The 11,759-nt window shown below is 54.7% G+C and overlaps 1 long non-coding RNA gene across 1 annotated transcript; it reads right to left on the bottom strand.

Moving 5' to 3' along the window:
* Positions 1 to 491: 491 nt before the first annotated feature.
* On the bottom strand, positions 492 to 10,742 carry LOC121819242 (uncharacterized). Its single transcript, XR_006059503.2, has 2 exons — positions 10,260 to 10,742; positions 492 to 9,499 (listed from the first exon to the last, which is right to left on the bottom strand). It is a non-coding gene; the product is annotated as an uncharacterized LOC121819242 (long non-coding RNA).
* Positions 10,743 to 11,759: the final 1,017 nt, after the last annotated feature.

Here is an 11,759-nt window from a genome sequence, read left to right as displayed (position 1 = left end):
AAGGCTTCTCCCGCCTGCCCCCGGCCTGGCCCCTCCTGCTAGTGTGGTGCCGCGCACTGTGCCTGATAGTACACTGGCGTGGGGAGCCAAAAGGACCGGCAGAGGGCTGAGGCCTCAGGGCTGTGGGATCTGCAGCTTGTCCCCTGGTGGAAGAATCCCTGGGGGAACCAGACCTCTTGCTTGACAAAGCCTGAGGCTCGGGGATGACCGAGGAGCTGGTTCTACTTCTTGGGCCCATGTTTTTCCCTCGGTTCCTGGACTGCCATGCTCTTAATCTCGGGGCCACAGCACCATGGTGTCGGAGCCCGTCTCCCACCCTCTGGTGCTGAAGGAACCAGCCGCTCACGGTTCATAGGACTTTGAGGAGCTGAGCAGCATGTGTCTGAACAGAAGGAAAGTTTCAGAGAAACAAAGCTTCTGTCCCTGCGGGTCGTTATTCTGTTTCCACTCCCTAGAACAGTATTGGACTAAAAATAGGAATCCAACAAATAGCAGAATAAGAATTTAATATCTGTAAAATGTGCTACAAAGCAAATATTTTCAAAAAAAAGTGTAGGGCTATCACTGGGCTGTGTGGATCGATAAAAAGGATAGAAAATCTAGAAAGAAATGAAGGTAGGGGATATAAGCTTCTCTGTTTAGGCATACCTTTTTTTAAAAAAACGATATAAATACATTTTTTAAATCCCTTGTCTTCTGACTTAAAATACAACTGCATGAGGCAACAATATCAAACTGTGGTAATGGGCTCATAAAACATAGAGATAGAATTTGTGTGACAATTTCAGCACAAAGAAGAGGAGAGAACAAAGTTACAGAGGAACAAAGTTTTGTTGATATTTGCCATTAAGTTGGTATTGAGCCAAGCTAGGTTTTTATAAGATGTTAATTATAATTTCTATAGCATCACTAACAAAATTACTTTATATATAAAAGATGTATAAAGAAGTTCAAAAATTAATGGTACACTAGAAAGTATCTGTTTAACACTATAGAAGATAAGTGGGTAAAAAAGCAAATGGTGAAAGAGCAGATATAAATCTCTTGCCTCCTTTTTCTTTAGATCAGTATCAGCATTCATATTAAAAACATCCTTTCCAGCATTCTCATAACATTTGTCCATGGTGTTTCCATCACCTGGAATACCTTCTCCCCTTCCTTTTCTGTTACACTTAAATTCTATCAATCTATTAAGACCAATGCAAGTTACAGCACAAAAGTTAGGGATGGAGCACTTGGCAACCATTCCGAAAAATGACCTGGCGGTAGACCCATCCTCTCTTCTTGCACCGAAATAAACTTGAGATGCATTAAGGATCTCAAGGTAAAACAGTAGAGCCATAAATATGCTGGGAGGGAATATATTTACTTATATAATTTCTGAGTGGATAAAAATCTTCCTAAGCAATGTCGCATGCGTCAGGAGCCATAAAGGAAATAATGGAGATTTTTGCTATATAGAAACACTATAAACAAAGTCAAAAGACAAAGAATGAACTGAGAAAAAATATGCACCAGAAAAAATAGTTCTAATTCGATTATACAAAAATCCCCTTGCATATCAACAAGGCAAAATATCTGCGGAGATATGGGAAGAAAACTTATAGAAGAGAAAGTTCAAATCTCCGATACATTGGTGAAGAAAGTTTAATATCAAAGGATGCCAATTAAGATTACAATCTTCAAATATTAGATTGAAAAAGCTTATGAAAAGATGAAATTACCTATTAAAGATCATAAGTGCCGGCGAGAGTTCAGGGAATGAACAGTCTTATGTGTTGCTGGTGAGACAGCAAATTGGGAAAATACCCTGGAGGCAAAGTGGGCAACGTTCATTCATTAAACAAATATTTATGAAGCTTCTCTGCATGCCAGGCACGTGGCAACAACACATTGCTCACCTTTGCTCTCATTTCCCATCCAGTGTGGTGGGGAGATAGACATGAAAGAAAAAAGTATACAAACAGGTTTGTAATTACTCCAGTCGTAGGATGTACTTATAATACGTTTAACAAGGGGTCCTAACCTGGTCGGGATGACTGGGGAGACTTCCCCAGCGGGCAATCCTACAGCCAAGTCTTGCACGAGGAGAAGGATTTGGTGAGGAGAATGGAGAGGAGAACTGTTCTGGGCAGAGAGGATGACGGTGTGAATGCTCCGAGGAACTCTGGGGCTCTCCCCTGTCCTGCGCCTGTCCCTCCTGGCATGCTGTGCCCCTGCTTGTGTTTCTGGACTCAACTCCTGATTCCAGGGCTGCTGCAATATATTATCTCCAGGAGCCAGTTTTCACCTCAAACATTATCCAAGAATCTAAAAGTGTGTCTCACAAAGGAAGTCAACAGATAAAAACTCTTGAGTGGACACAGATTTCAAATTTAGCAGACATGCACTTCAAAGCAGCTACTCTAAATTCAAAGAATTAAAGAAAAGCATGTTTAGAGAAAAACATGCTCAAGGAATTAAGTGAAAGTGTCTTGCCAATGAGTGAACAGATAGGGAGCCACCACAGACAGATGAGATCTTAGTGGAAATTCTTGAGTTGAAACGGGCAATAACGGGTGAAATTTAAAAAAATTCACCTGAAGTGCTCCAGTTCTGAGACGGCAGAAGAAAGGATCAGCAAACCTGAAGATAAACCAACAGAAAGCATTCCACTCAAAGAAAGGAGAGAAATAGGATTGGAAGAGAGAAAAAAAAAGAAAAAGAACAGAACTTCAGAGACCGGTCCAAATGCACGTCTGTTCTCCAGAAGGAGAGGAGAACGATATAAGGGCAGGGAAAAAAATAAGGAAAGGAGCCCTCTTGATATTAATGGAAAATTTAACTTAAATACCCAAGCAGCTCAAAAACCCAAGCAGGGTAAACACAAGCAAAAGCACTTCTAGGTAAATCGCAGTCAAAGTCTGAAAGCCAGAGAAAAGGAGAAATCTTGAAAACTTTGGAGAAAAAACAAAAACCCGACTTGTTCCGTGAAGGGGAACTGTGATACGGTTAATACCTGATTTCTCACGGAGAAGCAAAGAGGCGAAGCCAGAGGTTGCTCACTTACCTGTTGTGGTTGCTGTTCGGCCACTCAGCTGTGTCTGACTCATTGTGACCCCCCATGGACTTATCTATTCAGATCCTCAAAAGTAGAAATTAGTGAGAGGGGAAAATAATTAATATTCAGTACAAAACTAACCAGGAATCCCCTAAAACTGAAGAAAGATCTGAGAGCTTAGATTGAAAATGCTCAGTGAACATCAAGCAAGATAAATAAATGAACAAAAAGAAAAATCTCCACAATGCCACACCAAGTTACACTATAATGGAATTATAGGACATCCAGGAAAGAGAGAAAAGGTCTAAAATTATTTTAAAACTATAAGTCACTATAGTACTAGTTTTTAAAAATAATTCTACAAAGATTATAATGGTATTATACATTACAAAACGTACTTATAAAAGTTGATAGGTACCAGCTTGGTTAGAGTAGAAGTCAAGCTGTAGAATATTGACTATTGGGCAAATGGTTTTTGTCCGTAACAACGCAAGTGAATTTTTTATTAGAGCTCCAACTGTATTCTGTCTCATAGCAAAGATAATCCAAAACAGTACTTCATAGGATGTTAACAAGTTTTGTATCTATTAGCAAATTCTGATTGCCTACATATACGTCTCCCCTTCAAATTCCCCTTTGAACTGTTTCTCACAAATTACTGGTCCCTGTATTAATTAGTGAGTTAAACAAAACCTTAGATGTGTTCATTTTCTATCTGCATGAGGATCATGCTTTTAAAAATTTAATTCTTTTAGTTCGCCAACTAGGAATTGAACCCGCACGTCCTGCAGTGAAACCTGAGTCTTAACCACTCTACCGCCAAGGAGGTCCCATGAAGATCAAGCTTTAATCTCTTTGAAAATCATTCTTTGTCTACAAGAAGCTGAATTTGTAATATATGATATATAAATAGAAAAAGAGCTGCTATACAGAAAAAAGAAAAACACAGATTCGCTTAAAAGTGAACAAACCTGTTAAACAGAGAAGTAACCTCATCACTATTCAGAGAATGGATCCTTGCAACAGGAACTAATCGTTTTTCACTCACAGCAGTTTTCCACGGGCCTGAAATCATGGTCAGCAGAAAACTGGCCAAGAAGGGGAGAGGGGCGGGGGAGCGTCGAGGGGCTGGCCGGGGGCAGACTCACCTGTGAGGTCTGAACATGCTAGAAAGGGGCTGGGCTGGGGGGGGGGGTGGTGACACCAGTGGTACCCCAGGGGAGGGACAGCATGGCTCAGATCTAGATGGTAGCAGAGATGAGGCCCAGAGAAGTCCAGGTGATGTGGGGTACCAGCCTGCGATCTGAGAGTGACCCCTGGGGGCCTGCAGGACAGGTTCAGTCTCCTTATGCCACGGGTGAGTCAGAGACCAAAAGCCACGGAGATGGGATAAACAAGGGATAAACGGCTGTACAGCGTCGCTTTGCCAACCAAGGTCTGTCTAGTCAAAGCTACAGTTTTCCCAGTGGTCACGTTTGGATGTGAGAGCTAGACCACAGTGAAGGCTGAGCGCCAAAGGATGTTTTTCCCCCAAGAGGGAGAGGGAAGCGCTGGGTGCTGGAGGGAAGGGGGCCAAGGGACAGGCACTAGAGGCAGGAGGCGGCTGTCGCTGAGGCAGAGGCGACGGCCGGGATCCAGATAAGCAGGTGGCGGTGCAGAGGGCAGGGTGCGGACCCCAGACGGCGGCTTTGGTGGCGGGGTGACAGGGCATGCTACCGAGAAGAAGGTAGGCGAGGCAGCGACTTGCCCCAGGTCAGGGGACTGCCTCTACCACCCCCCGCCCCAGCCTGCCCCAGCACCTGGGACGCTGACTTATCCGTGTGACAATCAGATGGGCTGAGGCAGCCCTGTGGGAAGACAGCTGGAAGGATGTCTGGGCTCAGGAATGCACAAGTTCCAACAAAGAGCTCCACCCGGGCAGTGGCGCGGGTTGCCAGGCACCCAAGGCTGCAGGTCTCGCCCTGAGCCCAGTGCCAGGGTAAAGGAGGCTGATCCCAGCAGGTCCCGCCTTCCTGTGGGTGCAGGTGGGAGGTGGAGGCTGACTCAGGCCCTGACTCAGCAGGGCTGCCGCTGGGGTGATGAAGGGGGTCCCGGCTCACCCTTAGCGCCCTTTCCTGGGTGTGTTCTGGGAATGCCTCTTAGAGGTCCTAAGTGGAGCCTGTGGCTTCCTTCCTTCTCTCGGAGTTCAAAGACATTTTCTGGGCTGGTCCCACAGCCTCTGAGTTCAGGGCTTGCCCTTCGTGGGGCTTGAAAGGAAATCCTTCACCATCTTCAGTTCAGTTCAGTTCAGTCGCTCAGTCATGTCCGACTTTTTGCAACCCCATGGACTGCAGCACGCCAGGCTTCCCCTGTCCATCACCAACTCCCGGAGTCTACCCAAACCCATGTCCATTGAGTTGGTGACGCCATCCAACCGTCTCATCCTCTGTCGTCCGCTTCTCCTCCTGCCCTCAATCTTTCCCAGCATCAGGGTCTTTTCCAATGAGTCAGCTCTTTCCATCAGGTGGCCAAAGTGTTGGAGTTTCAGCTTCAGCATCGGTCCTTCCCATGAAGGAACCATCTTCAGCGTGATGGAATCGGTTCACGGTCACCCCGATCTCATTGCTTGTTCACGTGTTCATTTGTTGGCTCCTCCCTCCCTGTCCCCTTCTCCCGAGTGTCCACTGTGGGCCTGCTGGGCCCTGGGATGCTGTGAGATGGAGGAGACGTGGCCCTGCCCTGGAAGCCCCCAGGGAATCTTTCTCCTGCAGCAGCAAAGCCAGTCAGTGGTGGAGAACCCTGAGCTGGGGCCATGAGCCAAGGAAGGCCTCTAAAGACCTCAGCTGAGAGCAAAGAGGTGACTTGGGGAAAGGGCAAAGGAGGGTTTTAGGGGCACAGATGGAGGTGGGTGGGATGTGTGGCCAAGCTCTGCAGGCTGTGCGCGTGGGTGAGGCCGGGGTATGACTGGAGGAGACCCGGGGCAGGGACTGCGCTCGGCAAGGCCTGGGGACTGGAGGCTGGGGGCCTGGGAGGTCAGGGCCGCAGGTTAGGGTAAGGGTGCAGAAGTAGGGAGGGGTTCTGGGGGCGCGAGGCTGGCACCGTGGAAGCGCGGCTTTCCCAGACCTGCAGCAGGAGGGAAGTGGCTGGGGCTGGGGGCTGAGGGTGAGGGGCTGTGGGCACAGTGGGGGCAGCTGGACAGGAGAGGCCCCGGGGCAGCGCCTCACCGTGGGTGCTCCGAGCCTCCTCTGCCCCAGCTTCCGAAGGCCTCCCTGCAGCGTGCTCAGTCCTGGGCCCTTGCCCCTTCAGGGCTGGCCTCTAGACGTGGAGACCTGCCTGGCCCGAGGTCGCGGCTCTCCCGGGCCGGCCACATCCAGAGGTGCTGGCAGGCCGGCGCACCGGCTCTGCCTGACTGCAGTCCACTCCTTCCCGTGCTGGTGGTCCCTCTGGTTCCAGAGCTCCGGCGGGGTCAGTCCCCGGCCCAGGCCTGCATCCCTCCCCTCCTGGCCTCCGGGCCATCGTGAACTGACATCCGGGTCCCCGAAGCCCGCGCCGAGTAGCTTCCCCCTACTGCCTATGCTGCCCTCCACCACGGTGCCCGCCCCCAGGGGAGGGGCTGAGACCCCAGCAAAGAGGGCAGTTCAGCCCAGGCCAGGGATGCTGGGGACTGCCCCACCTGCTGCAGAGGCACAGTCAAAGTGTGAGCAAGGGGCTTCTGGAGGCCCGAGAGCTGTGATTTGTGCAGACTCCTTGCTCGGAGACCTGTCCCACCTCCACACACCCCTGCACACCCCAAAGCCCGGTAACAGAAACACTGGCAGAGACCCCTCTGGGAGCCCCTGGCTCCCCCCAGGTTTTCCCAGGAGCCAGCCCTGAAGCACCACTTGTGTGAGCTTGGCTTACTTGGGAGGGGACCCCAGGAGACATGCGGAGGGGGTGAAGGAGGGTGGCAAGGAGGGCACCCGGCTATTACAGCTGGTGACATCAGGCAAGTCACCTCTGAGGCTTCCGGAGCTCAGTCTCCAGGCCCCTGGGGAGTGCTGGGGGCCTGGGGTGGGCACAGGCTGGTGTGGCCCCGGCCGGAGGCAGTCATCTGCCCGCTCCAGATATGCTTGAGTGGGGGGCTGCTTCTGGGCATCTGGGCTTTGTCTGACTCAGAGCCAGAGATAGCGTCTGTCTGCAAAGGCGGCAGAGATGCCCTCTGGGGGCGGTGCCCCTGGGAGGGGCAGGAGATCCACGGGTGTGTGGTTGCTGGCAGCCTGGTCTCCCGGCTCCTCGCCCAGCGACGGAGGGGACATCTTATTCCTTTATCCTAGGAGATTCTGCCAGGCCCCAGTCACCTGGGAGCCTCAGCCAGGGAGCTGGGGAGGGGGCGTCCGCCCTGGCCCGCAGCCCCAGCACACCCTCTAGGGCTCCGAGGGGTAGGCCGTGGGGCTGGCAGCTTGGTCTGGACCGACGTTCCACCCCCCAGACCCGCAGGCTACTGTGGGGGCCCAGCAGCCAGCCTTTGTCCTGCTGGTCACAGGCGCCGCGCTCCATGCCCAGCCTGTGTTTCCCAGGCCAAGCCAGGCGGGCAGGAGCCGTGCAGCCATGGGAACGGAACGACACAGACCCCCTGTCCCGCCCTGCTCCGCGCTCTGCCCAGCCGCTGCCTCGGTCTCTGCGGGCCTCCTGGCGCGCTGGCCCGGGCCCAGCTGCGCTCCGGGCAGACCAGGACTCGGCCCCGCCCGCCCAGGGACCTCAGCTGGGCCGCTGCAGATGGGGCCCGGGGGCTCTGGAGCCCTGGGGTCCCCTCACCTGCTCCTGGCACTCAGGGCTCCGAGGATCTCGGGTACTGAGGGCTCTTTCCTCTGCCACGTGCCCCTCCTTCTCTCCAGCCGCTTGCCCCTGGGGCCCAGGCAGGGGGCCAGCTCAGAGGCTTGCTCCCTGATCAGAACAGCCCCAATATAAGACAGGCTGTCTCGAAAAGTGGTGAGCTCCCCATCGCAGGAGACGTGTAAGAGCAGACTCCTGGAGCTGCTCTAAGGGAGTCCTGGTGGGCGTGGAGAATGATTAACTGAATGAATGAGCATGGGAAGGGCCCTTTCACTTAACAGTCCTTGTCCCGTTCTTTTGTTCCGTGAACATCAGTGGTGTCCGCCTTTGGGCTTGTCCACGGGCAGGGGCTGGGCAGGCAATGGTGACGGTACAGTCAGGAGTGTTGTTTCCATGGCAGGCAGAGGCCTGTGGATAAGCAGGCTTCAGGGCAGACACACATGTTCGGCCCCCAGCCAGGCAGACTGGGAGCCCAGAGGGGTCCCAGAGGTCAGGACTTCAGTGCCAGATCCCGTTGGTGGGGAAACCGAGGCACAGGGGGTGACCATGCCGCCTGGAACCTGGATAATGCCCCAGAGCTTCGGGTCCAAGGCCACCCACGCTGCAAAGGCCTTGGGAACTTCTGAGGAAGTTCCAGATTTGGGGAGTGACCCGGGAGCAGCACCATGAATGAGGCTGGACATTGTGTATTTACTCAACAAAGCCCTAGAAGAACTGGGCACACGTCAGGCTGGGCTGAGGGCTGCCACGAGCATCCGAGGAGACTCAGCTCCTGGGACAGTGTTCCAGGTTAGGACGATCCTGCTTCCCAGGCGGCTCCGTGGTAAAGAATCCACCGGCAATGCAGGAGACTCGGGTCTGATCCCTGGGTCAGGAAGATCCCTTGGAGAAGGGAATGGCAACCCACTCCAGTGTTCTTGCCTGGAGAATCCCATGGAGACAGGAGCCCGGCAGGCCCCAGTCTGTGGGGTCACAAAGAGTTGGATGTAACTGAGCGCCTGAGCACTGAGGTGTGCTTCACGGGGCCGCGTGGCTGGCTCGAAGGGTCCGAACGTTCTGAGCTTCTCCCCGCTCCAGTCGGCTAGTGCTGCATGACAAGGCACCCCAAAACAGCGATGCAGAGCTGCCGCTGCCGCCGCTGAGTCGCTCAGCCGTGTCCAACTCTGTGCGACCGTAGCCGGCAGCCCACCAGGCTCCCCCATCCCTGGGGTTCTCCAGGCAAGAGCACTGGGGTGGGGGGCCATTGCCTTCTCCAATGCATGAAAGTGGAAAGTGAAAGTGAAGTCGCTCAGCTGTGTCCGACTCTTCGTGACCACATGGACTGCAGCCCACCAGGCTCCCCCTGTCCATGGGATTTTCCAGGCGAGAGCACTGGGGTGGGGGGCCATTGCCTTCTCCGGATGTAGAGCCACAACCATGAAGCTCATGGTTATTCTCCTCATGAAGGCTGTGGGCCAGTTATCCTGAAAGGCCACAGTGGGGACATCTCTGCTCTGCTCTGCCATATCTGGTCCCTGGGCCAGGACCATCTCCCAGCACCGCTCTGTGTGGCCCCTCCACGTGGTTCAGGCTTCCCCAGGGCCCGGAGGTCTCGGAGGAGTTGAACACCCTTCCTTCCTGGTCACTCAGGACTCCGGAGTAGCAGCTGTGCAGCCTCATGCGGTCAGCCTGCGGGGATACGGGCAGCATCACGGCCTACAGACCCAAGGAGCCACCAGCCCCCAGACCCACGAGGAGAGGACAGAGACCTCTCCGCTCTCCACGGGAGGAGAGGCAGGGCGTTGGCAGCCATATTTAACACTGCTGCTCGACTGCCTATTCCTAGCCTCCAGTTTCATTCTCTGTGTTTTGAAAACTCTGCCATCGGCCAAGTGAGTGAAAGTCACGCAGTCATGTCCGACCCTTTGAGACCCCATGGGCTACAGAGTCCATGGAATTCTCCAGGTCAGAGTACTGGAATGGGTAGCCTTTCCCTTCTCCAGGGGCTCCAGAGGATCTTCCCAACTCAGGGATGGAACCCAGATCTCCCACACTGCAGGCAGACTCTTCACCAGCTGAGCCACAAGGAAAGCCCAAGAATATTGGAGTGAGTAGCCTATCCCTTCTCCAGCATATCTTCCTGACCCAGGAATCGAACTGGGGTCTCCTTCATTGCAGGCGGATTCTCTATTAACTGAGCTGTCAGGGAAGCTGCCGTCAGCCAAGGCTGGGCTTAAATCTTAAGCCAGAAAACCATCCTGATAACCCCCCTCCTGAGTAGCACTTTCTGCTCACACTTTCACCCTTGGTTAGGACCCCTTTTGAACGGATAGCGGGGACAGCCTTGGGCATGGTACTCCTTGCCTTGCCTGTGCGCTCTCACATGTGTGTTCTTTTTGGTTCTCAGAGAAACCCTGTGAAACATTTCAGAGGAGGGGGGGCATCTCACCTGGAGTTTTGCAGGATGAGTAGGAGTTCTCCAGACAGAATCTGAAAGAAGGTGTGGTAAGCTTGGGCACATGCGCAGTCGGGTGTGGCTGGAGGACAGAGTTTCACTTACCCTGGGGCAAGGAGGTTTTAGTGGGGCCGTGCACCAAACAGCCCTGACTCTAACCCCAACCATTCTGGCCCCAACTGCATGAAGATTGGCAGCTGGCCCAGGACAAGCTGATGCTGGTGCTTGCCCACCAGCATCCCCAAAAAGCCGGTCTGCCTGTCTTCTCTGCTTTATGTGGTTTCAAGAGCCCTTCTAAGCATTCTCTGGGGTAGGTGGGTGGGTGCTGTTAGCCCCATTTCACAGATGAGAAAACTGAGGCTCTGAGCAGTTCCTCTGGAGTCTAGGTGGAGTAAGAGAGCTGGGACCATGGGTTGGGAGCTCCTCTGGTCTGCCCCACAGCCTCATCCTTCTGGACTGAGCTCAGGCAGGGCGGGAAGTTCTCCCCCCAGCACCCCAGCTGCCCCCGCAGCTCCCCACCCCTCTCAGCCCTGACCACATGGCCCAGAAAGGCCGATTCAGAGCCAGCTGCAGACAGCCAGGCCTCTGGTTTAGATCAGCAGGCAGCAGAGAGGCTGGTCACGTGCTCACTCACGTCCACTGCTCCTTGGGGCCACGGGCGGGGGAGGGCGAGAACTCGGGGGGGGGGCGTGCTGGATGAGGGGAAACCAAGGCCTCTGCCACCAGCTTGGGCCCGGCTTCCCCTCCCGTCCAGCCCTTTGCTTCTGGCTCTTGAAAGCCTGCCTCCGCCCGCCAGGTAGCCAGCCAGCCCCGGGGCCAGTGCCCCGCTGCCTGCCTGCTCCCGCCTGGCCCGGTCACCCCGAAGAGCTGACAAAAGCCAGCTGCCCTCCCAGCGGTCGCCCAGCAGGCAGACACCCGGAGGCGTGACGCCCGCCCTGGTCTGGCACCGGAGGCTGCCAGGAGGGCCCTTGGAAAGCTCCTCTCCACTCCCACTCCCAGGGGCTCTGCAGCTCCTTTCCGGAATGGCTTCCCGATGAGGTCATGCCGCTCGGAGCGAGGGAGGAGGCCGCCGGGAAATGCTGCTGGCCGGGCCCCAGTTCGCCTGGAAGATGGCTGCCCGCGGCCTCCCGGCCCCGCCGCCCGAAGAGCCGACAGGGCCCCGCGGGGAGAGGATGTGGGGTGGCATGCTTGGTGGCCTCGCCCAGGGGCCGGGACCCGGGGCCTTCATTCCTCTGCCGGCCTCGATGCCGCGGCCCCAGGGCCTCACACTGAGCCCAGAGCTGGGCCTGGGACCGCTGCAGCGCCCGTGGGGAGCTGGGGCTGGCTAGGCGGGAGTGGACGCTCACTGGGCCACGAGGGAGGGAGGGCCCTGGCCGGCATGCGGGCTCTGACCCGCCAGGCTGCGTGTTCCTGGAACGCGAGTTCTTTCCCGCCACGGGGCAGAGAGCTCGAGGCCGCCCGCCTTCCGGGGCTGGGGCCGAGCGGGCCCGTGAG

The sequence above is a fragment of the Ovis aries genome, chromosome 3 (genome assembly GCF_016772045.2).
Source record: "Ovis aries strain OAR_USU_Benz2616 breed Rambouillet chromosome 3, ARS-UI_Ramb_v3.0, whole genome shotgun sequence".
Classification (NCBI taxonomy): domain Eukaryota; kingdom Metazoa; phylum Chordata; class Mammalia; order Artiodactyla; family Bovidae; genus Ovis; species Ovis aries.
This window is presented reverse-complemented; position numbering and strand designations above follow the sequence as displayed.